This window comes from Quercus lobata, chromosome 7 (assembly GCF_001633185.2).
Source record: "Quercus lobata isolate SW786 chromosome 7, ValleyOak3.0 Primary Assembly, whole genome shotgun sequence".
Lineage (NCBI taxonomy): Eukaryota > Viridiplantae > Streptophyta > Magnoliopsida > Fagales > Fagaceae > Quercus > Quercus lobata.
The window spans coordinates 5484694-5512074 of record NC_044910.1 but is presented as its reverse complement, the minus strand read 5'-3'; the positions used below and the strand labels follow the sequence as shown (position 1 = coordinate 5512074).

Below are 27381 nucleotides of genomic sequence, written 5' to 3'. Positions count from 1 at the left end.
AGCCGCATGCAGTCTGGCAAGAGGATATCCAACAAACAACCACAAGTTTACAGGTTACAGTTCCGGATGCTCAATATGAGTATATTATCCATATATAGTTAGTGTCAATTCAATACAAGTCATTAGTTTTTTATTTATTTGTATAATTTATATTTTATTATATTAATTCAATATTTAATTTTTTTTTTTTTAATTTTAATTTATGGTTCTCCACATTGTGTTCTTTTCTCAATGATTCCGGATAATGCTTGCATCCTCTGTATTTCCGCGGCTGCTGGCACAGAGTTAGCCGATGCTTATTCCCCAAATACCGTCATTGCTTCTTCTCCGGGAAAAGAAGCTCATGACCCGTAGGCCTTCTACCTCCACGAGGCATTGCTCTGTCAGGCCTTCGCCCATTGCGGAAAATTCCCCACTGCTGCCTCCCGTAGGAGTTTGGGCGAGTAAAGATAGGCCCGATTTTTATTTGCACATATAGGGCAAATGTCCCAATACCACGTCTTTTTGCTATGGATTTTTTATTTTTCAATTTCATTTATTTCATGTGGTGGGCCATAAATTGGGAGAATTCTTAGCTACTATAAATTTTCGAGGACACGCAAAACATGATAATAGATCTCGTCGTTAAAATAAGAGTAGTTAATAAAAGTGAATATAGATGCTTATTATTTTCTACACATGTAGGGGATGATGATGTTCATGCCGATGGTGATGATGATGATGATGACGATGACTACTGCCATTAACAATGATGATGACGATGATGATGACGATTATGTTGATGAGAATATTGCCATTAATGGTAAAGATTTTGCCAATAGAGATGAGTACGAAGACAGGATTGACAGAGGGGACTTTGGGGACTTTGAGAGGGACATTGATGATGATGAGACATTGGACGGTAGTGAACCTAATGCAGACAATGTTATTAGTGTCCAAAACATTACAAACACAATCCTTGCCTACGCACCTCTTGCGTTGTCATTCTCTGCAAATATTTGGAAAAATATGGTTGATCCTTCACATATTGAGATGCCATTTGTGTCTACTTGGAGAAAGGAGATGAATTTGTGCAAAGGGTTGACTTTTGCCAATAAAGTGGAGGTGAAGCGCGTATTAACAATTTGTGCCCTCAAGGAAAACAAACATTTTACGATCACTAGGTCGACGACGAAAAAACTGTGTGAAATGCGTGCATGAGTCATGCAAGTGGTATGTCTGCGTAGTTATGAAACCCAATCTCCACGAACTATAGATGGTCACCGTGTATGTGGGTCCTCACACGTGTATACCGATTGGGGTGCGAAATGATGAGTTGTAATTTTATTGCATCAGACATCCATCAGAATTTATGTAAGGATCACACTACCCCAGTTAAGCATCTCAAATCTATTATAGAGATGAAATATAATGGCCATAAGCCTTCTTACTACAAGCTATGGGATGCGAAACAAAAGGCGATTGCGAAGATGTTTGGGAATTGGGAAGAGTCTTACCAAAGGTTGCAAAAGTTGCTAATGGCATATATTGATCAAGACCCGACTACCCAGGTGTTCTATTGTATCACACCTACCGATGAAGATGACATCGTATTATTGCATTATGTGTTTTGGTCTTTCGGTCCATGCATATCAGGATTCAAATACTGAGCCGATTATTAGTATTGATGGGATCCATCTGTATGGTAAATATCAGGGAAAGTTGTTAGTTGCAATGGCAACTGACGCTAACAACAAGATATTTCCTCTCGCCTTTGCTGTTGTGGATTGTGAGTCAGGGTCCAGTTGGAGGTGGTTTTTACAGTGCCTTAGAGAAACAATTGGCCACGTGATACCTAACGAAGGCATTTGCATAATTTCTAACCGACATCTCGATATCAAAAACGCCATTGCAAACTGGCCTAGAGGGGATGATGGAAGAACACAGGTATTTCATAAATATTGCCTTTGACATGTTGCTAGCAACTTCAACACCCATTTTCAGAACTCGACTCTAAAGTCAGTGGTGTTGAAAGCGGGATATGCTAGTCAGGTAGTTAAATTTGATAACATAATGGAGTCCATTAAGCAAGTGGAGATTGAGGCCATTAGGAATAAGAAGAAGGTGACAGGGAAGGATGGCAATTAAAAGAATCAAGATTATCTTCCATACACCTATCTAATGAGCGAGTCTGTGGATATGTGGACCTAGTCACATGATGGTGGGAGATGTTTTGATGCAATAACAACCAATATATCAAAGTGCTTTAATGGTGTACTGAAAGGTGCATGGGGCCTTCCTATTGCCGCGTTGGTTGAGTTCACTTGGAACAAACTTGTTGAATATTTCCATGACCGGCACAAAGAATACCATTATGAGTTGTCAGAGGGTAAGAAATGGAGTGAATATGCCTTATCCACGTGGGATGGAAATAAGCGTAAATCTAAGAAACATTATCTCAAGCCATTTAGCAATGAAGAGCTGATATTTCAAGTAGTTACCTAACTTAACACGTGTAGCGCAGGAGGGGGAAACCACAATTATGAAGTTCGGTTACGGGAAAGAACATGCAATTGTGGGAAATTGCAAAACATAAGGATCCTGTGTTCATATGCAATTAGAGTATGTGACTATTTACATATTGATCCGACCACATATTTTCACCTATGTTGTGGTTTAAACAGTGCCCTTAACACTTATGAGCATGCATTTGTGGTTCCTAAGTCACAGTCATTGTGGAGGGATCCCATGGGCCTAAAGTGGTTGCCTAATCCAGTATTGTTGTGGGCGAAAGGTCGACCAGTGAAGTCAAGAATAAGGAATGAGATGGATGGAGTGAGGAATAAGGATCGAGAACCGAGATGGCGGAGGGAGGATGCAGATTTGATAGAGAGTCAACCCAAGCATACATATGGACTATGTCATGCTTCCGGGCATAACTGTAGAAAGTGTTCGCAGTCCTGTGGCGCTTCCACAAGCGGTCATGTTCCACACAAGGTAGGTAGATGGCAAAAAGTTATGGATCGGTTAAATAATTGTTGTTCATTCGATGTTTACCTAATGTTTACTATCTTGTCTCCTAACGTGATTACTCTACATTTTTTTAGGCATGCTTCCATGGACGACGTTTTTGTCGTGCGGACCGCTGATCTTAGGAAAAGTGATTACGTTGTATTGGCTCCATGTGAACTTTTTGGTTTTTGTTGAATGTACTTGTAAACCTCTATCCAATGTACCTCTATGAAGATTGTGATTTGAGTAGTATGGTTAGAACTGCAAATTAAGTGTGGTTGGGCATGTTTAGAATGTTGATATATTGAGAATGCCTTTTGCTATGATGTAAGTGCATTTGCATTGTAAAAATATGTTTATGCAGAGAGTGTAACAGTTTCTATAGTTTGGTGCCTATTGAGAACGCCTTTTGATGTAATTTAAGTGCATTTACATTCTCAGCTTCTCTACCTCTCAATGAGTGTTTATGGATTACATTCTCAACTTCTCTATCTCTGTTTCTCAGTAGGTGCATACACACATTTCAGTTTCTGGTTTGCTTGCATGTCCAGGAAAAAAAAAAAAAAAAAAAATTTCCCAGTTTCTGGTTTGCCTATTGAGCAGTTTTGCACGTCCAGAGGGGAAAAAAAAAATTTCCCAATGGAACTCGAGTCTATGAAACTCAAGTTCCACTGAGAAAAACAGAGCAAAACAGAGCAATCTCTTGACCTAAACATAGGATTGAGCACTTTTGATCTTGAGAATTAAATACTCGAGTTCTTCAATGGAACTCGAGTCTATAAAACTCGAGTTCCATGTGAATCTCGAGTTTCAAACACTTGAGTTCTTTACTTTTTTTTTGTGATTTTTAATTTTTTTAAAATCTCACATTTTATTTCTTTTGTACAAATGAGAACAGTTATTTTAGAAATGTAAGTATTGTGAACATAAGTTTGATGGAGGTGTTTCAAGGATTAAATCACATCTGGCTGAAGTTATTGATCTTGTTATTTGTAAAAAAACTACTAAAATTGTTCAAGAAGAAGCCTATTTTTCTCTCAAAAAAAAGACAAAGAAAAAAGAAAATAAGAAGCTTATCTAGCCTTTAAAATTTAGGCACGTACAAAAAGTTAATTTGATTTTGATTTAATTATATTTATAGTATATGTATGTGCTATAGAGTATAGAGAGAAAAAGACATAACATAATTATATAATATTTTAAAAAAAATTAGAAAAAGCTTATTTTTATAATTCTATGGATCCATTTATTTTAAATTATTTGTTACTCTTCTATTGATCCAATTTTACTATCAATTTTCATATTCTAATATTATATTCTTTATCTATTTATTGTAAGGCAAAAGAAATATGGTTCGAAAGAAAGATCGATTTTGGGAGTATGTTGAAGAACTAAATGGTCGTTTCAAATGTAAGTTTTGTGAATGTAATTTTGCTGGGGTGCTACAAGGATTAAAGCACACTTAGCTGGAGTTAAAGGTCACGATATTGGTATTTGTAAAAAGGTACCTACAAAAGTCCAAGAAGAAGCTTCTCTAAATATTGGACAGCCTAACAAAAAACTTAAAGGTAAATTGACTTCAAGCAAGGCCGAGGAGAGGAAAATTAGCTCAACTTCAATATCGAAGGATGACACATTAAGTGGACTCTTTAAAAAGGTGAGTGATGTTTGTAATCAATGTTGTAAATATTTTATTGTTAGATTATATTTTGCCATAATTTTGGTTGAGATAACTAATTCAATTAGTGATTTTAAATGTTTGAATCAAGTAAAACATTATACTAAATTTCATTAATGAATTTTTTGTTATAAGAAGATTGGTGTTTGGGGTGGGATGGGGGGAGGGGATGTCAAAAAGTCACACACTTCAACACAACTTAGACATGTGGCAAGCGGTGATTAGATTACTTTTCTCTGAGTTCGAATGGTGGACTTATATGATCATTTTCAATTTGGTAGTTACTAATAATATCACTTACTGAAAATATCACTTTATCTTTCTTAAGGACTCGAACTGATCACTATAACTTGTTAAGAACTAAATGTAATCACTTTTAGATTTAAGGACTAAAATTGCTAATGGGCTAAAACTTATAAACCAGCATCATATTTTGCACTAAAGTCACTTTTAGTCTTAATCCTCTTCCTATTCTTTTTCTTTTTTTCCTTCTAATTTTTGGTGCAAGGGGAAAGCTCAATTAGAGAGGGAGTGAGAGAGATTGGAGAGAAAAAAAACTTGACAGAAGAAACTTGACAAAAATGCTGAGAATCGCTACAACGCATGATCTGCTTAGTGTGTTTTTAGGATGATGCCTAGAGGATGCAAGATGTTTTCTGGATGCAGAAGCCTTATCCCAGTTGCTATCAAAACCCGGAGCAATAAGAACGAAAGCTCTACCCAGAGCAACATCCAAAATGGCACCTCAAAAGGCTTATTCTAGGATTCTAGACTCAGTTGTGGCTATCTCAGGCTCTTCTGCATTTTGCTAAAGAATTTACAATGCAAAATTTTACTTTTTTATTGATCTTTATATGATGTTCAATGACAATTAGTTTAGTTTCTGAAATAAAAAAAAAAGCATCATGAAATGTTGTTGTTTGTCCCTGCATCATTCATTTTTGGTCTCACAATGCTATAATCTTTTTTTATTTTTGGTTGCAAATACGCGGTTATATGTAACTCCAAATAACGATGCCCATCCAATTATAAGTTTGCCAAAGTTCTCTTCACCACATGCCAACCATATTTGCTAGAACCTGAACTTAAATAGAGCAATATTTTGTCTAGATTAAATAGAAACATGAGAGAGATCCAATTATAAAGATGAAATGTTTAAAACTGCAATTTATATACATTGTAAACACTGACTTTCTATTAGTTCCCTATCAAGAGGGTATCACCCCCTAAAAAAAGTCATTTACAACCAATGCCCCTTTTCCATCCACTATGATGATATAAACAAGCAGAGCTGGAAAAAATAACTATATACAATTGTTGAATAGATAGAGGAGTCGGATGTCATGAAAAGATTTCCCCTTCTTCCCCATCAAAATCAAGTTGTTGTTCATTGTCATCGTCGTCTTTGATAAATAACCCTAACTGTTCTAATTGGGTTCTACTTAAAGATCCATGGAGCAGACGAGATGATGCTGAACAGCCAAATAACATCTCAAGTTCTTTTTGGATCACCATATTCTCCTCAAAATCAACAGTTTTTTCCATCTGCAGGGAGAGAAACATCAGAAAGAAGTCCCAGATAATCAAGTAAATCAAAGTCTATATGTTAAAATTGTAGAAAATAATTAAGAGGAAAATAAACCTTCTGCAGGGCAACTCGAGCAGCTTCCCTTTCTCTCTCCCGCTGCTGCTTACACTCAGCCTCTTCCTTCCTTCGTAAGGCAGCTTCAGCGTCTCTAATTTGGGCTTAAATCCTAGCCCAAATCTGCAAGTAAAAATCCATAATATTACATATAGTCCTATTTGCAAGCCCCAACATAATTTGTCACTTCAATAAGCCCCTTTACACCATCCACGCCAAATTACATAAAATCAACCATTCGGATAGAGAAACAGTGGCATGCTGAGAACCACATGGCAGTATAACTAAAAATATACACCTGCATCAGGAATTTGTCCCCCCAAGAAAGAAACGAAACAAATAAAAACAAAACAAAATTTGATTTTTGTGAGACCACGCAGAACATTCTAACACCTTTTTGAATTCAAGGATCAGGGAAAATTCAATGCTATAAGAATGGTATTTTCTGCTGTAAGAGGAAGCTATTTCTCACATAATTGTTCCACAATTTAGCCAACTACTCTATGTAAGCATGGACCCCAAGGAATGAACTAAAAATCACGAGGGTGTATAAATCTTTGGGCCTAGTAGTAAATAGTAATTGAGCTCAACAATACTTTAATCCCCTGAAATATGCCTTTTTGTGAAAATTTTGTGGTATTCCTAAAGTTTATCTTTTCTATGCCAACTTCATTGTTAAAAACCTTTTCCATATTAACGGAAATAAGAGAAGCTTATCCTATGTTGAACTATTAAATTCAATTCGACAAAAAAACACATTTTAATATTCCTACCAATGTAAGTTTGTATTTATGATGTGTATTGTAGCAAAATGAATCTAAAAAACATCAAGGCAGATAAATCTCTTCTTCCTACTGATGCAGTACTTTTATAAAAACCATAACAACATTGCTCTTACTTAATCTAAATTGCTGAAATTCCATCACATCATCCAACAGAAGTCCTAATTATCTGATTACAATCTCTCAAAACATTCTTTGGTACACTTCAGCTTACCTCAGCATGAGTACATGTGAGAACTTCAAACAGCCACACCTTTCACCATTCAATCTCCATCTCCGGCTGCTTAAATACTAAAGGAGAAAATAAAAATCATCATAATTTCAGTAGAAAACACACAAGGCCTTTAATGAAGGAGACTAATTGCAAACTTGAAAAGAAGCATGGTAGCAAACTCAATATATGCCTTAGGAACCAGTGGGCTTGCAACCAAACCAATAGAACATGTGAAATCCTTGAAAAGTACCAGAACTAATAGATAAGCAGTGAGTTAAAATGAGAAATCTCAATGCAAGTTCTAATGGACATTTCTTTTTGCCTACAGTTCTAAACGCCTTTTTTTTTTTTTCTTTTTTCCTTTTTCATTCTTGAATTATTTGGATTAAGTAGCAAATGTCACAAAAAAAAAAAAAAAATTCAAGAATTATCCATAAATAATTTCTTTCTGACAAATTCAATTAAAGTGAACTAAGGTGGAAGCCAAAAGTCGATTAAACATAGAGACGTGTATGACGTTTGAAAAATTATTAGTACGCAAAGCAGAACATGATCATGATTACAGGATGATACAGCTGAAACCAAGAATATAAACAATATTCCATATGGTTGACAGATGCTTTCTAAACCAGTTTCTCCAAGCAAAGAGGAGAGAGCTAACTGTCTTCAGCATTACCCAATGGATCCCAAATACCTTGAAAATTGCACTCCATAAAGCATGAGAAAACTTACAGTGGAGAAGAGGATGATCCACAGTTTCCCCATCACAACAACACCTATTAACCAAGGTCTGACCACGCTTGACTAGATTAACACTTGGAAGTTTTAATCTATGGATATCTTTTATTTCCTTCTATAAAGAGTATAAATATCAGGTGCAGCTGGCCAAAACTCTCAGAAAAACCAGATCAAAGATTGAAGTGATTTTAAAATATGATCTAGTTTGGATATTTTCCCAGTGGCACCCTTTTTAGCCTACTTTAGTTACTATTAAGTCTAAATATCAAGTAACTTTACATGAAATTGCAGCTAGTTCAATTTGAATTAAATTTAGGGCACTCTATTTCGGTGCCTTAACTATATAAGCAGTTCAGTTTCAATCATGAATTATCAACTTAATCCTTAGAGGGTCTGAAAATGGTTTAACATTACCTTTGTGCTCATTTTCCAATTAGAAATAAAGTGATTTCCTTGAAATTAGAATACAAATCAAGTGATATAACCTATAGTTAACTTTAATCCTCACTAATACAAGGCCCAAAAGTTCAAAAGAGGTACAATTTATATCATTTCAGCAATTAAATTTAACAGCAAATGGAGGCAAGGGTAGCATTGAACCGTTCTCAAAACTTAAATGACAAAATTTAACAAAAAAAAGGGAGTGGGGAAGGGGCTAAATTGGACTCAGATATAGAGTTTAGGAAGCGAAATACTAAGAGATAACTTGAGTTTAATTAAAGTAGGGGTAATTTGGCAAATTCAATATTTTATATAATAAGTTGTATGCCTACACAGGAGCCTTATGAGTCTTTTTATAAATTTTTTCTAGTGTTTCCTAATGGTTTTAGTGGTTCTTTTTAATTATTCAAGAGATTTAGAGTTTCTAGGAAAAAGAATGCCAATAGCCTGCCTATGCAAAAGCCTTTATATAATCTATCAAAATTCCAACAGCTTTTATTAAACCTTTTTAACTTTTATGAGTGTGATTGCCTTATCCTTCCTTACATATAATTGCCTGGACTTTCTAATCCACATTTCTACCGTTAAAACATAAACAACTCAACAAGTTTGAAAATTTGTTAAAAAAACATCTGCACTCTTTCATACAAGTTAAATTAAATAAACACTTTGCACTAAAAATGAATCCTACTTACCAAGAATTTTTAGATTCTAGCAGAAGTACAATACTAAGAGAAACGGCAGAAGAGTATAGCAAGGCGGAAAAAGGAGTATTAGTGGATCAAAACCTCAAGTATAAGGGACTGTCTCCTTGTCTTCTACAATCAAGTCAAATGTTTGATTCCAAACAGGATTCAGATTGTTATCAACAACCTTTGTTTTGACGGTGAATAGTGGCCGAATATGCACAACAACATAAGGATCAGATTTTCCAATCATTTCCATGCTCTTCAAATCATTTGCTTTTATGATTGTCAAGGTAATCTTTCCCTGTGGTTTAAGCTCTAATTCACTGCATAAAAAAAATAAAAATAATATAAAATAAAGGCACACTTAACTAGCTTAACATTTGTGATGAACTGAACACACAAAAAAATCACCTAAATACAACCAATTAAAGACAGCATATATTTGAACATAAACGAGTGAAAAGGAGGAGATATCCACAGGAGAACCCCATTAACCAATTTTGAACTCTCTGGCTCTCTTAAGATAATCACTTGAGTAGTTTTGCAGCAATTTGAAACCTCATAATAAAACCAAGCAGACAGGAAGGAACAAAAAATATATGATTCATGGTTACCTGGTATCAACAGGTATACCGCTAATTGGAACAATAATCCTATGGGGCCACTGGAGCATATCTGTGACAACCGTATTGACAGTATCCTACCAAATATAGTGTAAACTGCATAATGAGTCTTAGTAAGAATACAAAATCAACCAGGAGGGCTAGATATGAAAATAAAACTTACATCAATCATATCTGAAATTCCAGGGATGGCTGTTAAGCTACCACCAACAGCCTTCAGAGTATAATCAATTCTAGGCTTCGGCTGATTAAATGTAAATAAGCATTAGACAATTTTAAAACAACAGTAACTAATTTGAAGAAGAAGTAGAAGTGAAATAGTAACTATGCTCATTATTTTATTAGATATAATAAAATCCTGCAAACCATACTTTCATCTGTCACATCATATTTTACTATCAATTTCATAAGCAACAATAACATAGAACTGTGGATTAAAAACTCACTTGCTCAATGTGTACTGAAAAGGAACACCAAACATAATGACCAGTCTACCATAATGTCAATCAAAGTCTATACCCTCAGCAACTTTTCCCCTGCAAAAGTACAGATATATTTTCAATTTTACATGAACCTAGATCGATAAAAGATTTCCCCTTCCACAAGCTTCCTTTTAAGAACCAGAAAAGGACACAATGCTCATAAAAAGATACAGTAGAGACTAGAGATAAAATAAAATAAAATAAAATGTAAAACTTCAGGATTAAAAATCACAAAAATCTTTTGGAAATATTTTATATGCTAACATCAGCAGTGCAAAAGGCACCAGATCAAGAGAAGGTTGCCTTAGACCAAATGAGACATGGCGCCGTGTTCTTTTAGTCACTTATGGTATTAACATAAAGATTATACTACAAAATTTACACCATTGTGATGGCAAGTGCCTTCCACCAACAGCGACAGGTCGCGGGTTCAAGTTCGAGAATTAGTCTCTCCAAAAATATTGGGGGTAAGGCTGCCTACTGTAACCTCTCCCAAACCCCACAAAAGTGGCAGCTTTAAGCACTGGGTACGACATCCTTTTTCATTTGATTGCAAATGGTATTCAAAAGTTTTTTTATTTTCCAGTAAATTATTAGAGAAACCAATAGGCTATAACTCACACACTTCCAAGCATTGAGAATGAGGTAAACTAAAATCTCCACCTTTGCAAGGTGGAGAAGTACAACAAGGCTACATAGGTTGAAAACAGTCAAGAATTCAAGTATTATAGATTTCAACATGTAAAGGAAGCTTTTTAACCCTGAAAAGAATTTAAAGGGGAAAAAAGCATTTTAGTAGGACTAATACAGTACCTGGCAACAGAGAAAAAGATGGCACCCCTACCACAATCAGAAGCCTTGCGATAGTTGTCAAGAGCCAAAGTAGTTTCTACAACATCCTGAATCTCGATGAAGACAAACTTATGCTGCATTATTTCCTGTGAAAATGAGAGCATGAAGCACCTTTCAGCATAACCAGATACCTAACAAACTAATGAAGGACAGTGAGGTGAAATTCAATGAAAATAGTTGAAACTAAAAGAATATAGACAGAACTGCTACCTTTAAAATTCCATTTCCATTCCAACTGTTCACTATGCCATCCATATATGAGTAACTAACAAAGAAACATACAATCCCATCTGGAACAACAGATGCCATCTTCAGTAAAAGCCTCCCATAATTTCGTACAACACCAAGATCACTTCTCATGTCAAATTTGGTCCTGACAGGAAGCTGATCACTGAAATAAGAACCAATTTACCAGATACTAAGTGACAAACTAAAGTATTAATAAAGGGGTCTAGTTGTATTACGAATTAAAAGGTGAGAACCAAACTGAAAAGACTAAAAATCATTATTTGCCTGTAAAATGCTAATGGATTTTAGCTGAACTTTATACCTTCCACGAGTGAGAACCATTGGGCATATGCAATCTCTTGTTAAGGACATCGTAAAACTTCGACTAACAACTGGATGGAAATTAAGTTGACGGGGGTAGAGATCAATTGGACTCAGAGTTCCAGATGTAATGACAACTGACTGGAATCGATCAAATACGGGCTTTATGGCAAGAGAAGCATCATGGCAACTAAGCTGAAATACCAAACATATAGAGGGAAAAACCAATCAATAATAAATTCGAAAAGCTGATATACCAAACAGGATGGAAATCTTAATTGCATCCATGGTGCAAAAATATAAAATTAGACCTAGTAACAGCAAACAGACACGTCTGCATAAGCAGGTAGATGGCTGATGGGAGAGCATCTATAGGTTTAAATATATAAAATTGAAGGATCAGTAACATCAACCCATTAGATTCATTACTTAAGATGCTGGGAAAATAAAAGAAAAAGGCAAGTGGCCTTAAACATAGATGTTGTAAGTTCAAAATTACATACAACAGATTGTTGAATAGGACTTCATAAGGTACATATTAACATTGGAGTCAAACATCCATTCCATTTGCAGAATACTGAAAGTTTGCTAACATATAAAGTGTTCCCTAAAGGTAAAATAATATGGAAAAGAAATAAGAGGAAAAAGGACAAAACAAAGCAAGGTGAAGATGAAGAAGGGAAACCAACCTGCAGCACAGGGTCAGGAATATGGGCCATTCTCTCATCAAAAGGTTCAATTATAATTGAAAAACCACGAGTGTATGTCCCTACAAGTGCTGGGAAGTCACATATTGTTTGGATGTGTAAGAATTCATCAGTGTCAGTGATTTCTAGTGTTAACATCAGTGAATGTAGGTGATCATAACAAAACTTCAGTGTTTTTTGGTCAATTCTAGCATGAGTATTAATAGATGCAACAAAGCCAACAGGCCCCTCCTTCTCAACGTTATCAGTTTCCAGCCGCCCCTCCAGATATTGGACCAATCTACGTAAGACATGCAGAAAATGTTGTGCTCGGCGGATATTTCCAGGCACAGCCTCCTTCAGAATATCATCAGGTAAGGCAGGATTGGAGAGCCAGTTGTCCGTGACTGCAAAGAGAAAGAAGTCCAGCTCAAGATAACTACGGACATTGTCCCAAAAAAAAAAAAGTCTTGGGTCTTGAGAATGAATACTAACGTCGGTGCAATCCACATACAAGGTAAGTTTCCTCTTTGTGCCAAACCCTCAACAAGCCAATTGTACTCTGCGCGCAATCTACCAGCATCTGTGGCCTTAAACCTTCCTATCATGTCAAACAATTTCATAAAAGCTGCATCCAATTTTAGTTTATGGTTCAAAGAGAAATTAAAAATGAATCTAAGCAGGAGAAATCCAGCCATTACTTCTTAAGAATCACATCAGAATATTGACAGGCAAACACAGAAGGCCTACAAATTAAATCGAAAGACTTTTCCAGGTCTGGTCTAACCAAACTATACAATAATGGCTCCATATTTCCATAAAATTACAAGAGAATATTTAAAGTCGATGAAGCCAATCAATTATGAACCTAATACGTCATGTAACAGCAAAATGGGAAGAAATAAAAAAATTTAAGAAAAACACATACTTCTCAATCTCCTGACGCATTTTATTGAGATTCCTTCTGGCCCCTTCAAGTGTCTGCCTTCTCACACTAACACTGAGAGCTTCAATACACAAATTATCAATATTATGTGCCTCATCAAACACCACAACAGACTCCTTCTGCATTTCCTTGGATATATACCCAGCCACCTTGAGATCAAGCAAATATTGATAACTATAAACCACCACATTTGCAAATTGCACATTCGATGTCGTGCCAAGAAGTATGGACACCACCCTTTCTCCTTCCCGTATGCCCTCAGATCCTGAAAGAATTTTGGCTAGGCAGTTTTAAAATTTAACATAAACAGCTCTAGGACAGCCAAATTGAAAGAACAGAATACACACTATGAGAACAAAAATTATTAAATTTATGTACAAGTTTAATAAAGCACTAGTCGCGGACCCGTGCGTTATGCGTGGTTATTTTTTTTATATGATTGTGTTATTATTTGAAATATTTTTGAATGTATTACTACTTAAGTTTCATTATATATGTATAAACAATATATTGTAGGATTCATGATAATAGAAGGTATTGTCTTGGAATTAGACGTGGAAAGGATACAACTATAGTTGGCCTCGTAGTCAGTCAAGACCTGATCATTCGTCTTCCTAAGTTAGTAAAATTTAATTAACTTAAAATTAGATAGAAAGAATTTTATAAATTCGAAGTTAGCATCGTGGTAGGTGAAAACTTTAGAGGACTGTAATTAAATTGTTTGAAATGTTTTTAAATAAATATTAATAATAAAAAAAGATCTATTCCTTTAAAGATAGAGATTAGTATTATAAATAGGATGAGGAAATTTTATTGTATTATGCTTTTTGGAAACATAATTTCTACCAAACTCGGTTGGCTAATTTGTACATTTCCAAGTCAATTGAGCACATTTTGCATGTTACATGTAATTCTTCATTTCCATATGGGTAAGGGCATTCACGATCCCAATAACCCACTCCATTTTTCTTGCATGCTTGGTTTTTTGGGATGCGAAATGTGTTTGTTCCAAAAATTGTATGTCGAAGGATTTGTTGATAGTTTTGCAGCAATTGTTTTCCATCTGGTTGGTTTAGAATTGATAATAGTAATTGTATTCCTTCATCATTTGATTCGCATAACAACGCAATTGTGAGTCCATACTTTGCATTTTTGTCTCCTTCTATGTTTGCTTGAAGAAGGATTTGTTTTCCCACTTTAGTTTGATCTTGTACAAAATATTTGTGAGCTTCGACCCAAAATAGTGCTTGTTTGTTTGCAACTCTAACGCATTGATGAATGAGCTTTTTTTCATCGTTTTGAAGGAATAATGGATTTTGGAGTAGTCTAGTTAGATTGATGTGGTGAAAAAAAATTTTCCTTTTGGTTAGCCGATTGAATCGCTTGCAGCTATTTTTAAAAAACGAAAAGACATATTAAGAAACTAATGCATTAGAAAAAACGAATTAGTGACAAAACATGACAATAATCATATACTAAGAACTATACGTGAATATTATTATCATCACAATTGCAATATTTGATTGATGAATAATGACTATAGAATTGCGCACTACTTCACAGTAAAAAGTTAATAAAAAGAGAAAATTGAAAGTTGGGATATACGGACCAACATTGTAATGAGAAAGAAAATATATATATAAATATATATATATATATATATATATATGTAACATCATTCATGTCATGACTTTGGAATACACCATCTGTGTAACATAGGAAACTTTAAGGTGATAGATTTCACTTTTTTTTTCCCCCAAACAAATCAGGTCCAAAACTTGATTTAAATTAAAGCCACAAGTGTTAACTTTGATTCACTTCACTATATTGGGCTTCCATGCTCAGTTTTATCTGTTTAATAAAATTTCTCCCTAATTCACCATATTCTTGTATTTAGTCTAAAATACAATAGAAACTCACATACTTGACATCCAATGACTCCCTAAAATCCGGCCATACCCACTCCTAACAACCACTCAAACTCCAGTATACCACTATTCCTCCCCAACCTTTCCAAATGAAAAAAAAAAAAAAAAAAAAAAAAAAAAGATTTTCAACTTTAGTAGCAAAATTTGGATCTACCAAACCTAGGTGCCTAAAAATTCCAAAAGTCTGACCTCAAATGAAAGCAACTCACAATCTTAATTCAAAATTTATTAATATTTATGTAAGGTGATAGATCTCATTTTTTTTTCCTGGAAAAAATTAGGTCCAAAACTTGATTTAAATTAAAGCTAGAAGCGTTAACTTTCATTCACTTCACTATATTGGGCTTCCATGCTCAATTTTATCTGTTTAATAAAATTTCTCCCTAATTCACCACATACTTGTATTTAGTCTAAAATACAATAGAAACTCACATACTTGACATCCAATGACTCCCTAAAATCCGGCCATACCCACTCCTAACAACCACTCAAACTCCAGTAGACCACTATTGAGAAAATTCATCTCAACATGAATGCCCCCCTCCCCAACCTTTCCAAATGAAAAAAAAAAAAAAAAAAAAAAAAAAAAAAAAAAAAAGAAGGGAATTTAAACTTTAGTAGCAAAATTTGGATCTACCAAACCTAGGTGCCTAAAAATTCCAAAAGTCTGACCTCAAATGAAAGCAACTCACAATCTTAATTCAAAATTTATTAATATTTATGTAAGGTGATAGATTTCATTTTTTTTTTTCCCTAGAAAAAATCAAGTCCAAAACTTGATTTAAATTAAAGCCACAAGCGTTAACTTTCATTCACTTCACTATATTGGGCTTCCATGCTCAATTTTATCTGTTTAATAAAATTTCTCCCTAATTCACCACATACTTGTATTTAGTCTAAAATACAATAGAAACTCACATACTTGACATCCAATGACTCCCTAAAATCCGACCATACCCACTCCTAACAACCACTCAAACTCCAGTATACCACTATTGAGAAAATTCATCTCAACATGAATGCCCTCCTCCCCAACCTTTCCAAAAAAAAAAAAAAAGGGAATTTAAACTTTAGTAGCAAAATTTGGATCTACCAAACCTAGGTGCCTAAAAATTCCAAAAGTCTAACCTCAAATGAAAGCAACTCACAATCTTAATTCAAAATTTATTAATATTTATGTAAGGTGATAGATTTCATTTTTTTTTTCCCCCTGAAAAAATCAAGTCCAAAACTTGATTTAAATTAAAGCCACAAGCGATAGCTTTCATTCACTTCACTATATTGGGCTTCTGTGCTAAATTTTATCTATTTAATAAAATTTCTCCCTAATTCACCATATACTTGTATTTAGTCTAAAATACAATAGAAACTCACATACTTGACATCCAATGACTCCCTAAAATCCGGCCATACCCACTCCTAACAACCACTTAAAATAAGCTCCTATTCATTCTAGCCCTGACGTAGGAAACATAGTTTAAGGCACGTATTTGAAGGTTATCAATTGGCAACAATGCAAGAATCACTTTTGAAAAAAGAAAAAAGAAAAAAGAAAAGAAGGATCACTAATCTATATGTAGTAGCTACTCATGGGAACATACATGCAGGTACGGTAAGAAAAGTCAAAAATATTGTCTTGAATTCATTGTTACATGGGATGTGATGATGAATAGCAGAATATGAGACCAATTTCAGACACTACAAAATCCTAATTATTCTCCCCTGCTGGCTAGACTTGATGAGAGAATTCACTTTTGAATTGAGCAGAACCAAAAAAGAAATCGAGAGACCTGAAAACTCACCTTTAAATCCCCTTGGAATGGATAAGACGTGCCACCAACACTTTATACTTCACTACTTCAGAGTCTTACATTCTTCCAATAAGCCACAACACATTAAAAAAATGAGGCTTGAGATATTTCCAAACAAATAAGCTTTTAGTAAAATAAAATAGTTTTTTTGGCAGTCAAATTATAGCACTATTGAAACAACATTCAGGCAATCTCACAAACACATCATTGGCATGCCAAGGATGCTCGTCTAATATAAACACAAACACAAACAAACGGAAAAAAAGGGTCTCATACTAATATAAATAGAGCATAAAATTTTTGCACCCAAAAAAAAGAATTGAGATGTAGAGATACCTCAACCAAAGCAGGGAGGTTCTGTCAGTATTTATAAACCAAGTGGAAAGGAATAAAGGGAAGAAGGAAATCAAATAGGCAGCCGTTACTGAGAAACGGTAGAGCAGGAAGGTGGGTAGCTTTCAAACTCTCTGTTTTATCATGCAGAAGCCTTCAACGTTTTTTTTTCTTCCTCCCTTTCAGCTTCCCTCTACGTTACATATTTCAAACTCTCTCTCTCTGCTCACGCAAAACCCTGAACGCTTCCCTTTTGTTTGTTTGTTTGTTTTTTTTTTTTTTTTCCTCACGCAGAAGCCTTCAACGTTTTTTTTTTTTTTTTTTTTTTTTTTTTTTTTTTTTTTTTTTTTTTTTTTTTTTTCTTCCTCCCTTTAAGCTTCCCTCTACGTTACATATTTCAAACTCTCTCTGCTCACGCAAAACCCTAAACGCTTCCCTTTTGTTTTTGTTTTTTGTTTTTTTTTTTTTTTTCCTTTCTTCCAAACCGGCTTGAACGTTTCATATTTTTAATTTCTTTTTCTTTTAAGCTGATCTAAAAAGGCTTTGGGTTGGGCTTGATATTGGAACTAAATAAATAAGAGGTGAGCTGGATTAATTTATTATAGGGTGATAGTGGGAGTAAATAAATAAGTAGTGGGCTGCATTTATAGGGCTGGGATTTATAGGGCTGTAAATTGTAAAACCCATTTAAAAATTGAAGGAATTTTTTTTTTTTAAGAAAATGACGTGGCAGTTGATGTGGCGCAACATGAAAGCAACAGCATCACACGCTTAAGCTGAACTGAAAAGTCTTTGGGTTGGGCTTGATAGTGGAACTAAATAAATAAAAGGTGGGCTGGATTAATTATACAAATTTATTATAGGGTGATAGTGGAAGTAAATAAATAAGTAGTGGGCTGCATTTATAGGACTGAAAATTGTAAAAACCATTTAAAAATTGAAGGAAAATTTTTTTTTTTTTAAGAAAATGACGTGGCAGCTGATGTGACGCAACGTGAGAGCAGCAGCATTTACTAAAAGCTGAAGCATAGCATTTAATGTTGCTACGCTCACATTGAGCCACATCAGCAGCCATGTCATTTCTATCATATTTTCTAAATTTTTCCTACAATTTCAATATAGTTTTTATCAATTTTAAAATACTGATAAATATAAAATATTTTACAGCCCTATCTCCACCATAAAGCCCACTTCTTATACATTTAATTACACCATAAAGCCCAAACCCAAAGCCTTTTCAACTAATATCTTTTAAAACCCTCTGTTTTCATGGTATCAACTTTTTGTTTTCCTGCACGGTTTCAATTTCCTCTCCCCACGTTTTAGTTCTTTCCCCTTCCCCACTTTGTTCTACCGTTTCACATTTACTTCACGCCAACCTCTCTCCCTTCAAATGGTGGCCCCTCTGTCTTCCTTCCTTCTTGTCTTCCTCTCCTCACACTACTATATAAATATTGACAGAGGCGGGATGATTTGGTTGAGGTATCTCTAAATCCCAGTTTCTTTTGTGGTCCATTCTTTTGCTTGATTTTTTTTTTCTCTTTTTATTGCCTTTTTCGTGCTATGGTGTTTATGATTGTTTATTGCCTCTTTCATAGGGTGTTGAATTTTTTATTGTTGGGTTTTTTAATTGGAGTTTTGCCTCTTTGAGTCTGTTAATTTTGAGTTTTTTTATTACTGGGTTTTTTTAATTTGATGTGATTCCAATGACTTTGTATGACTTTGATTTCTTAGCGTAGTGTTGTGGTGTTTGCTTTTGCTATTTTCCAACAATTGGTATCAGCGCCTACTTCAATATCATGATTGTATAATATGTTGATTGGGTTTTAGAATCAAAGCTTATAAACCACGTGGAAAGGAATAAAGGGAAGAAGGAAATCAGATAGGCAGCTGTTACTGAGAAACGGTAGAGCAGGAAGGTGGGTAGCTTTCAAACTCTCTGTTTATCATGCAGAAGCCTTCAACGTTTTTTTTTTTTTTTTTTTCCTTCCTCCCTTTCAGCTTCCCTCTACGTTACATATTTCAAACTCTCTCTCTGCTCACACAAAACCCTGAACGCTTCCCTTTTTCTTTTTCCTTTTTTTTTCTCACGCAGAAGCCTTCAACGTTTTTTTTTTTTTTTTTCCTTCCTCCCTTTAAGCTTCCCTCTACGTTACATATTTCAAACTCTCTCTGCTCACGCAAAACCCTACACACTTCCCTTTTTTTTTTTTTTTTTTTTTCCAAACTGGCTTGAACGTTTCACATTTTTAATTTCTTTTTCCTTTAAGCTGATCTAAAAAGGCTTTGGGTTGGGCTTGACAGTGGAACTAAATAAATAAGAGGTGGGCTGGATTAATTTATTATAGGGTGATAGTGGGAGTAAATAAATAAGTAGTGGGCTGCATTTATAGGGCTGTAAATTGTAAAAACCATTTAAAAATTGAAGGAAATTTTTTTTTTTTTTGGAGAAAATGACGTGGCAGCTAATGTGGCGCAACGTGAGAGTAGCAGTATTAAACGCTGTGCTTCAGCTTTTACTAATATATAGATTTGTAATGATTCTGAAGAGAACTAACTTGATTGGCATAATGAATAAACTTGACCATTTGTTTGAACCATGTATGTGCATATTGGTACTTGAATCTGTTCCCATGGTCCACATAATATGATTTGTGCAAGTAATGTTAGCCTGAAAAACTCAAAAGATATATTATCAATAAGCCACAATAGATTTGAATTCTTTCTTGTACAAAATTATTGGCAGCAATGGCATAAAGGAAAAGAATACAAAATCTTACATAATGTGTTCCTCCTTCAAATTCAAATTTCAACTCACTCACACCAACAATCTGATATGTTAACTTAGGTTGCATTGAAGAGAATCTATTGCAGGTTAAAAAAAGTTAGACAATGTCTAAAAACTGATGGCATCTTAAAGCACCTTCGTTTATATCATAAAAAGACATATTTAGAAGAGATTTGTCTTAAATACTAGTATATCAAGTCATAAGCCACGTTTATAAGTAGCCAGTTGGAGAATATCAAGTCCAGTGATTCATCAGAAATTTACCTCTTTAACAAACCTCTTCTTCAAGGTTCACCAATTTTGTGTTTTTTAACCCTTGTGTAATGTTTGGGCGAGGGAGGAGGCTGCAGGGCATCATCCTTAGGCTCATCATCGTGCTACAATGACATTAGATGCATACAATTAATATTCGGTGAAATGATAAGAATAAAGTGAACTACACAATAAATATCATTACAAGCAAATTAATGTTATCATACCCTAGAGCTACCTTGGTGTCCTATTTTGTGTCCACCTGTCCCACAAGTGGGTGCTTTTCTAGTGCGTTGCGGTCTACCTCGTGGGGGTGAGGGCTGATGAGGGGGATGCTCGTCCGGTACACCTCCATGTGGCTATAGAGTATCAATCCCAACTGGAGGTCCTAGAGGGTCGGATGAGGATGAGGTAGGTGGGTAATGATGCTCTTGTGTAGAGGCCAGGAGTGGGTGCATTGGAGCTGATAGGTGGGTATGAGGGTGTCTCGGGGAGAATACGAGGGGTCAAATTTTGATCAATACCAAGATCAAAACTGGGCTGCGAAGGTGGGGTGGGTTAGGGGACCTCAAGTTGAGGAGATGCATCTACCATGGGTGGAGGGACCTCGAACTGAGGAGATGCATCTAGGATGGGTGGAGGGACCTCGGGTTGAGGAGATGCATGTGGGATGGGTGTAGGTATCTCATGATTAGTTACAACCGAAGGGGTTGTTGCACGCTGACCACGGCCCCTAGCTGCACTTGTGCTTGGGCTTGCTGTAGCAGGCCGACCACAGGCCCTAGCTGCACTTGTGCTTGGGCTTGCTGTAGCAGGCCGACCACGGCCCCTAGCTGCGCTTGTGCTTGGGCTTGCAATAACACGTCGACCATAGGTCGATGTACTTACGGGTGCTGCGCTTGTGCTTGGGGTTGCAGCAGCTGCTGGTTTAGTCTCATGCCCATTGTTTGCCTGCCGATTTGCTGCAAGACCACCACCAAGCCTAGCCACATTATTTAGGATGCGCCAAACATGGTTGTGTGCTCGGTTGCCTTCAGGAAGCATCTCCAACAGCGCTAAATGGCTTTAAATAAAAAACCAGTACAATCAAATTTGAGACATTTATTTATCAATTATAGAATGAATAATATAGTACTTATTAATCTACTCAAATACTCGACTAAGAACTAACAGTTTTATTAGAATACTATATGTAACAGAAAGTCTTTTTAATTGGATGTCAATCAGATAAAACCAGATTTGCTGAAAAAAGAAATCAATTGATTCTACGTTCATACATGTACTAAAGAAAAAATGAAGCAAACAATAAAATCTAATTAGAACACATTACCATTATATCTAATTTAGTGCTGTTGCAGTTGACATACTTTCAAGTGACTTTGTGGTACCAGCGGTAATAGGCATGATCGCGGGGCATCTCACCAGTCTGAGGAGGTGCATGGCAAAGTTATTGTTGTCTCATATCCCATGTAAGGATATACGGTCCATGCTCCTCCCTCCAATTCTTTTCCACCTTCCCACGCAAGTCTATTCTATGCAGTTTATCATCGTACACAACATGGTCAGGCCGCTCCTATGCCAACCCAAACTATCGAAGGACACATTCCGGGTGGTGTATCTCTACCATGCAAAAACACACAAGCGGCACCCTTGCCGTCCACGTATCCCTCCCTGCAATGCAGAAGTCAGGAAGGTGGCCGAAGTCTGCCTCGTATGGCTGCCACACAATCTACAATAGAAACAAAAAACAATTATCATAGCATCTTAAAATGTGAAACAAGGGAGAATACATAGATAAAGGGAAAAACAAAAATTGAAATAGAAGATATGTTAATGGATGAAGCAATCATATTCTTAAGGAAAATTAACATAACCAAACAGAATTTTTGAATATTATTACCTAGTTCGATTGCATTGTAACTAATTGCTCACGATAGTGGATCAAGGCCATGCCGGATGGCCTACTCTTCGGGCTTGGCACCCACACCCACCTACAGTTACGAGCGAATAACATAAGATAAGATAATACCATTTAGTTACTAAGAAAAGTACATTGCATAACACACTAAATATCAGGAAAAGACTTACTTAAATGCAAATAAAGCATATGGCCATGGGCCATAATCACATCCAGGTGGGGGCTCTATCCTCGGGCACAAGAATGGCAACCTTGCCCATGCCCAATACTGGACCAAGGTGCACGCCCCACCAATTTGCGATGCCCTTTTCTCGCTTGCCCGACACAACTCTCTGTACAACCAAGCCAAGCAACCACTACCCCAACTATACTGTGGTGGATCACGAAGGTTCCACAGGAACTCCAAGAACATCAAATGCACCCTATCTCCCGACTTGTCCATGAAAAGCTTATCACCTAGTAGTGCTAAAATATAGCACCGGGCATATTGGTGTATCTGAATCTCCGTTGTGTCCTAAGGCAGTGGCACTGCAATGGCGTCAACAAGGCGGCTGATGAGAATTCTTTGCCCCACCAAAGTTTTGTTGTCATTCACCGGAGTAAAACCAAGCAACTCCATGCACAGTTGACTCCAATCCCTATCCACCACAACAGTCGGCCTAACCACGACCTCACAGTCTATAGGAAGTCTGAAAATGACCTCCACATCTTGTAGGGTGATTGACATCTCACCATGTGGAAGATGGAACGTATGAGTCTCCGGCCGCCATTGCTCAACTAGGGTCGATATTAGGCAATGATCTATCTCTTTGGAAGGGGCCCTAAACAATCTTTCCAGCCTTAGCAACTTGATAATGTCAATCACCCGATTATCTTGCATCCGAATGTTTGCCATCTCCTTAGTGCGACCACGGCACGTAAGTGGGCCTGGGTCCTACAAAATCAATAAAAATTATAGCGGTTGTTAGAACTAGAAATACAACTTTGAAAGAACTTGCTAACTAAAAGTCAAAGACAACGTAAAAATTATAGCGGTTGTTAGAACTAGATATTTCACCTCGCCATTCCAAATGTCCTCTGATTGATGATATCGTTGTCGCGTCAACAATGACTCATCAAGCGGACCAGGGTGCAAAATCTCTGGCTCCTCATCGATCCGAGGCTCCATACTACAAAGAGTGCTACTATGAGATCATTAATAGTGTGGGGGCAAAGGAATGCTATTCTACATGCAAGGAAAATCTATACTGAAGAGCAGCTTATTGGCATTATTTAAAAAAGGATGCTAAAATAATGGAAAGCAAGAAGAAGTACATCTATAACTCAGGATTAAATAGAGTACTTTGCTGTAATTAGGGATTCAATCCAGCCTTGATCTTTTCTGTTCCTATGTAATTGGTAAGTTATTTTTTAAAAAAATACCTCAATACAGGTGGAATCCTTTATTTCTCTAGCCTTTTCTGATACACATATACACATGTAATATGCTTTAATGGATTTGACCAGGAGTCTTTATATATCTCTCACACACACACATACACATGTAAATATCTACATGAGAGATGGATTTGAAATTTCACAGCTAAATCATGAAGAAAAAGCATTAAAAACAGTAAAAAAAAAAGAAAACAAGAGAAAAAAAAAATCATAAGGATAATAATTTCCAAAGAATTGGAGAAATCAGCTGATCTTTCATGCAACTTGAAGTGCTCTGAGAGTTATTGCTCATTTGGTTTTTCAAAGACAAGAATACAATCATAAATTATAATCCTGTGATATATAAATGAGAATTATGAAGCATATGCAAGTGGAGCTCCCAAAAGAACTATTTCCTTCCTAGATTAATCAAATCAGTATGGGAAGCATATTTTACCATTTAAAACAAAAAACATAAATAAATTATAAATCTAAGCAAAAAAGACTACAATAATTGCATTTGCAAGGAGAATATGCTACAATTTATAATGACCAAGGAAGATAAAGTCCACTTACATTGAGAGAACAGGCTAATTTTACCCAATGCACGCACAAAATAAGGGGAAAAAAAGAAGAAGGAAACATGCATTAGTATCTTCGATATCATGTAAAACAGCTTGTAGCTAGATACAGACAATTATGTAACACCATGCATGATGGATGCAATCACAAATTGTATCAAATATTAATTTAATATTTGACAACTACAGGGAATTCCACCCATCCATACAAAACGCTCAGTCTTCCAAGGTAAAGAAGACTTAGCAAATGTTATCAGATGGGTGGCCACGTTTTGAAAAAACAGATGCACTGTAACTTCAGCTGCCTTTCTGTTTCCTTTAATCATGTTAATCAGGCTGATGGACTGCATAATCTATATAATACTAAAAGCTGAAGCATAGCATTTAATGTTATTACGCTCCCATTGAGCCACGTCAGCAGTCATGTCATTATCAATTTTTTTCCAATTTTTTTATACAATTTTTTAACATTTAAAGTGAATTAAAAACTCTATTATATTACAATCAAAATATCATATTTAATTTATCTTATTTTTAATTATTCTTATTTATTATTAAATTTTCAATTCCATTTTAACTTTTCATATCCCCACTACTCTCTACCTTAACTTTCTTCAACCTTTCTCATTCCATTTCAACTTTTCATATCCTCACTACTCTCAATATTAATATTATTCTATCTTTTTATCTTCCTTTATTTTTGACTCTTCTTATTCTTATCCTTATGCTATAAAAATCGACATTCTCCCTCTTATTCTATGCATAATTTCTATTTTTCCACACACAAAAGCCTCTCTCTCTCTCTCTCTCTCTCTCTCTCTCTATATATATATATATTTTTTTTTTTTCCTTCAATTTTTGGTATATATATTTTTTAATTTTAGTGTAACAGGTGCTAATGCAGTATTGAAAGCTCCATCAAATGCATCGTAGAAATCAGTTTTAGACTACTAGAAGTCAGTTAGTTTGCTAAAATTGGAATTGACAGGTAATCCAGCTTGATACAATTTAGTTTTATATTTTATGTTGTTATCTTTTTTATTCTCATTGGTTGTTAAATGTTATATTATTGCATTATAAAGATAGTATATAAAAATATAATATTATTTTATTACATAGCATAACTAAAATAATATGGTGTTTATTGCTATAAATTTCATTTTTACTATTTTATTCTCATCTTATTTTATTCAACATTTAAATTTAGCAACATCCTCCATATCATAATTATTTATATTTTGTCTCATTTTTTTAAAAATTAAACGTATAATATTTTATTCAATAAATAAAAATTGTTCTTATAAAGTCTTCCCATGAAATGTTACAATGCATCAATGGAAAAATGAAATACAAAACAAATATCAATTTAAAAACACTCAATTTTATAATAATTTATAAAAAAAAGAATAAACAATTTTCTTATAAAGTATTCCCATAAAACGTTACAATGCATTAATAGAAAAAGAGAATACAAAACACATGCTATTTTAGAAACACTAAATTTATAATAATAATAATAATAATAATAATATCAAACCAAACATATCATAAAATAATAAACTAATAGTTATGGATGTACTAACTTCATGGCAGCAAAATGGAGTGAAATAAAAATAAAAATAAACGTTACAATATGCATATTTAGTACATTAGAATTATCATCAAATTTCGGAAAACAATAGGATGTTAACAAAGAGAGAGAGAAAGAGATTAGTAAAAGAAATCAAACGTTAATTAAATAAATTAATTAGTAACCGTTAATTGGAAAACAAAGAGATCGACGGCTAAAGGAGTAAAAAATTAATTAAAGATGACCTTACGAATGTTATTATAAACTTTACAGTGCAAATAAATAAATCGTTAAATTCACTTAATTAAATCATATAATCAACAATTAAATAAAATCATACAAAATTTAAACTTGAAACTAATCAAACTCTAATCTAGAAAATCATATTTATTATCAAAACTAAAAGGAAAACGTTCTTCAGTAATAATAGAAATATATAAGAAATAAAGATGAAAATTTTCAAAATCTTTTTTTTTGACATTTCATTTAACATTATTTATAAATAATAAAATATATAAAAAAGTCCTTAAATGCTTATATTCTTCACACACCATGACTTTTAAAATCTAATGAAAGGTTCGAAGAATTTAACTCTCATTTAATGCCTCTATTATGAAAATCAACAGCCAGTAAAATATGATAATAGTAAGAAACGTTATAAATGAGAACATGAAAAAACTAATTAGCCACTATTATTATGGAATAGATGTCTTTTTTTTATGCATCTAAGAAAATGAAATGTATAGGGTTTACTTATTAAGGTATATATAAAGATTCACGTTAAAAAAATATGTAAAGGTTTTTTGAAAAAAAAAAGTAGATGTAAGGTTTTTATTAACTTAAAAGACAATGAAAAACCAATTTTTAATTACTACAACCGTTGCTACTCTATAAATCACACACAACACTATATTCAATATCCTAAACAACATAGTTAGGCCCTTTTGGATATACACCACCATATTCAACTTATAAATTACAACCCAAATCAATCATACAATTACACAATCAAAGCATGAACATGTAACATGTATTACCTTCTGAATTATTGCTTGGAATTTTCACAATTATTGAAAGAGAATCTCCAAATTTAATTTTTAGAAAACATCAAGACAAGGTGAATTTTATTCTTTTTAACTTCCATAGAAAAAAAAATATTACGCACATTATTTCAACCCTTATGGAAAAGAAGGTTTACATGTAGCATGCAAAACGTGTTTAATTGACTTAGAGATGTAAAAATTAGTCAACCAACTATGGTAGAATTAAGGTTTCAAATTTTAAATAAAACAATTCTACAATTTCAAATTTTAAATAAAACAATTCTACAATAATAAAAAATTATTTTGTAATAAATATGATTATGAAATGCATTACTTTTCATTAAATTAGTTCAAATTACAAAATAATAATAATAATAATGAGATCACCATAAAAAATAATCATGCGCAACGTGCGGGTCTGTGTCTAG

General features: G+C 34.6%; 1 pseudogene; it reads right to left on the bottom strand.

Moving 5' to 3' along the window:
- Positions 1–10240: 10240 nt before the first annotated feature.
- On the bottom strand, positions 10241–23511 carry LOC115951437 (annotated as a pseudogene).
- Positions 23512–27381: the final 3870 nt, after the last annotated feature.